This window comes from Colobus angolensis, unplaced genomic scaffold (genome assembly GCF_000951035.1).
Source record: "Colobus angolensis palliatus isolate OR3802 unplaced genomic scaffold, Cang.pa_1.0 Scaffold199, whole genome shotgun sequence".
Classification (NCBI taxonomy): Eukaryota; Metazoa; Chordata; class Mammalia; order Primates; family Cercopithecidae; genus Colobus; species Colobus angolensis.
The window spans coordinates 2,229,820-2,234,538 of record NW_012115143.1 but is presented as its reverse complement, the minus strand read 5'-3'; positions in this window follow the sequence as shown (position 1 = coordinate 2,234,538).

Genomic DNA, 4,719 nt, shown 5'->3' with positions numbered 1-4,719 from the left:
GACTACAGGCGCCCGCCACCTCGCCCGGCTAGTTTTTTGTATTTTTTAGTAGAGACAGGGTTTCACCGTGTTAGCCAGGATGGTCTCGATCTCCTCACCTCGTGATCCGCTCGTCTCGGCCTCCCAAAGTGCTGGAATTACAGGCTTGAGCCACCGCGCCCGGCGCATTAGTCATTATTATACCCCATTTGCAAAACCTTGTGTTTCCTTGAAATCTCTGCCAATGGAACTAATTATTTTATTAGTGCAATATCCTTTCAAATCCAGTCATTGACTCGAAATTAGGGAAATAGAAATATATCTGGCTTTTCACAAGCAGATAGCAATGTAGGTAGGGAATAGTATGGTGTATATATGGGTTATGTGTATATATGTGTATAAGAGCTATGTATGTACAAGTAGCCTTGATCTCAGAATTCAGACTTCCTACTTCCTTAAGAGAATTACATTCTATCCAGTAGGTTGGTTGAATGACTGTCTTGTCTTAGGACAGGGACAGTATGTTCTGATTAACTATAGGTGGACAAGGTACATTGGGTCAAGACAAGTATAAGATGAACCCAGCTGCAGGTTCTAGAAGGAAGTCCAGCCTCAGTGGTACACATCAGAAGGGAGGGTAGCCTGGGAAGTTGTTGACAAGAAGGAGGAATAACTTGGAGCTAGAGAATTTTTCTAAACTGGATAGCACAGTGATGGGTAACCCAGAAGAAGGAATATTCAGAGATCCTGGTAAACAGCCTGCTATTTGAGTAAGGGATGTTGCAAATAGCAGCATCTGCAATGGGAGAGTAGTAGGAGCATATTGGACTCCATCTCTGAGGGACTGTGATTTCATGGTGTATTAAAACAAGAGAGCCAATTAAAGGAATCAAAAAGGAGCTCAGATATCAGAAGCAGGGGCTAGATCTCAGAAATCTGAACTCTGTTGAAATTGTAGCATAAGACCAGAACCAGAGCAGCAATGGCAAGTTTACACTGGGTGCTGGGATAAAGACTAGTCAGGATGGTCCTAGGGATGGGTTGGGTAGAAACTTCAGGTCCTAAGGGCTCAGCTGTATGGATAAGAAGGATAAAAGAGGCTGGGAGTGGGAGGGAGAAAAGAACAACTGGATGTCTGTAAAGGACACTGAGGCAGTTCTTCAAGCATTCTTTTGTCTTTTAAACTTTGAGTCACAGAAAGTACCATTTAACTCTGGGTACTCTCTCAGTGAAGGAATGGTGGTCCTTAAGAATGCCTCTTGGTCCTCAAGAATGCGTCAGCCTGGGCTGGGTGCAGTGGTGCACGCCTGTAATCCCAGCACTTTGGGAGGCCGAGGTGGGTGGATCACAAGGTCAGGAGTTCGAGACCAGCCTGGCCAATATTGTGAAACCCCGTCTCTACTAAAAATACAAAAATTAGCTGGGCGTGGTGGTGCGTGCCTGTAGTCCCAGCTACTCAGGAGGCTGATATAGGAGAATCACTTCAACACAGGAGGTGGAGGTTGCAGTGAGCCAAGATTGCGCCAATGCACTCCAGCCTGGTGACAGAGCAAGACTCCGTCTCAAAAAAAAAAAAAAAAAAAAAAAGAATGCCTCAGCCCTGGCAACATCTCAGAGTGATAGGTAGGAAAAATAACAACAGCAACAACAAAAATAACTACATTCTGGTAGGTGCAGTGGCTCACGCTTGTAATCCCAGCACTTTGGGAGGCTGAGGCTGGTGGATTGCTTGAGCCCAGGAGTTTGAGACCAGCCTGGGCAACGTGATGAAATCCCGTCTCTACTAAAAATACAAAAATTAGCTGGGCGTGATGGCACATGCTTGCAATCCCAGCTACTGAAGCAGGAGAATTGCTTGAACCCGGAAGGCGGAGGTTGTAGTGAGCCGAGGTCTCATCACTGCACTCCAGCCTAGGTGACAGAGCAAGACTCACTCTCAAAACAAACAAACAAAAAAACTTGCTCCCTAGAATTCAAGGAAGAACCAAGTGTATTTAAAATAACATAAAAACTTAATTCGAAAAATCACATTTTGTGATTACCAGATTAGGGAAATGGAATGGTGTTTGGAAGGAGAATTGCACTAGTTATAAAGGAAAATGACCTTCTGTGAGAGTTGGATGCCCTGTGGTTGCTCTTAGATTAATTTGCCTCCTTACTTGTCACTGATCACACCTACTTCTTGTTGCAGAAAAAACATTCCTTTCCATAGCTGTAGTCTTAACCTGTTGTCTAAATAATGTAGCTAAATCAGCTGAGCACATGGGAATCAGAGACTAAAAGAAGCTCATTAGGCATTCAATAAATATTTGCTGAATGAATGAAATGCTCAGTAAGCATTAAAAGATGATGATAATGACAATGGTCAGGATGAAGAAGGAAAAGGAAAGGAAAGGGGACAGAAGAAAGCATGAATAGCTGTAGCTCTAAGGCAATTGGCTCACCAATTACACTCCTGAAGCGATAACATAACAATCACTGTTTTCAGGTACTCAGATGCTGGTTCTCCAGTTTGTGTATCATCTCAGATTTTTGGTTTAGATTTTCCCTTAAACTGTTTTAGTCCTCCATTTGATATCTATTAATCCACAGAGAAGATGAAGGAACAAGGGATTAATAGTAGCTAAAACTTTCCAATGTTTTCTTTGTGCAAAGGCTTATCTCATTTTACTCTCACAGTTTCTCATAGAGAGGGACTATTATTATACCTGTTTTACAAATAAGGAAACTGAGACTTAGCAGCATTTTCAAGGTCACACAGCTGGTATATAGTAGAGCTAGAGTGTAAACTGGGATTATTGGAACCTAGAATCCATACTCTTATCAATGTTCTCTTGCTTCTGTGCTACCGAGTCTTCTAACTTGTTCCTTGTGTTTTAGAGTTTACAAAGTCCTTTCAAACTCTCCCCTTTTCCTTTTTCTTTTCTTCTTCTTTTTTTTTTCCTGGTGTGTAAATGTGTGTCGTATTGATTTATCAAATTGTTTCTTTTGTGTCTTTCGAATTCTTAAGCCTCAAGGTGCCTCTGTGCTGGAATGTTTGTTTATTTTAGTCAAAACTAAGCATGTACATAGTTTAGGAGTCAAATAGCTCTACAAGGCCTATTACAAAAAAAGAAAAAATCAGGGCTGGGCATGGTGGCTCATGCCTATAGTCCCAGTTACTTGGGAGGCTGAGGTGGGAGGATCACTTAAGTCTGGGAAGCAGAGGTTCCAATGAGCTGGGATTGGGTCACTGCACTCCAGCCTGGGCAACAGAGTGAAACCCTGCCTCGAAACAAAACAAAACAAGACAAAACAAAAAAATCAATTCCCTAGGCCTCAATTTCTGCCTCCTAAACCCCCTCCTCCACCCCATAATAACTTTTAGCTATTTTAGCTATTTATTTTGTATTTGTCTCAATACTTCTAAATAATATGCTTTTACTGTTATTTCTCTTTTTCGTTTTTTTGTGTTTTTTTGAGATGGGGTCTCACTCTGTAGCCCAGGCTGGAGTGTAGTGGCATGATCATGGCTCACTGCTGCTTCGACCTCCCAGGCTTAAGTGATTCTCCTACCTCAACGTCCTGGGTACCTGGGACTACAGGTACACACCACCACACCTGGCTAATTTTTATTTTTTAATTTTTAGTAGAGATGAGGTCTTGCTATGTTGCCCAGGCTGGTCTTGAACTCCTGAGCTCAAGCAATCCTCCTGCCTTGGTCTCCCAAAATGCTGGGATTACAGACATGAGTCATTGTGCCTGGCATATACTGCTATTTCTTGATTTTTTAAAATTGAAGTGTTATCTATGAAAGATATATTATTTCTTTCAACTACTCCAACCCCCAGCATACCCCAATCACACATGCTTTTCTATCCATTATCCCAATATAGTAATGTCAGTTAAGTTAGCAATAAGTATATTATTATGATTATGTAAATTCTTATACATGTGCTATGATTACTTTTCCTTTCTTATACAACTTTTTGTTTTTCCTAAAGTTAATACAAGCTTTGTTTTTATTTTCTCTTACTTTGTTTTAATATAATTATCACTAACGTATAACCAAATTCTCCCCGAAAAGTGTATTTTTTCTCATTACTACATAGTCGGGCATATTAGGTAGTCTATGAATTTCGTCTTCTCGGAAACACCTGGGAGCAATCTGATTGTCTCCATTCTGACCTTGATTATTTTCTAGACTACCTTCACAGCTGTTATTCTGGGATCAAACCTCACCATTATTCTGAGAATTTACATTACCTCTTTCTGTGTTAGATCCTGTTTCTAGGATGCTATGTGTATTAGCTTTTGATACTCTTTTTTTTCAAGAATGACTCCAAAATATGAGTGGCTTTCAACAAAAAAGATTTATTTCTCACTTTCATTAGACATCCTCTGTGGGTTGGCTGCGTCCTCTACTCCATGTTGGCTTCTTCCCAGGACCCAGGAGCAAGCTTCATCTGGGCCATGCCAGTCTTTTGGGAAAGAAAAGGTCAATAATATACATGTTTTCACTTACATTCTATTGTTCAAACCAAATCAGTGGTCAAGTTTAATATCAGTAGGGTAGGTAGAAATAGAGATGGCAGTGAATATTTGAAGACATAACACAATCTTTTATTTTATTTTAATTTATTTTATTTATTTATTTATTTTTTTGAGGAGTCTTGCTCTGTCGCCCAGGCTGGAGTGCAGTGGCGCGATCTCGGCTCACTGCAAGCTCCGCCTCCCAGGTTCACGCCATTCTCCTGGCTC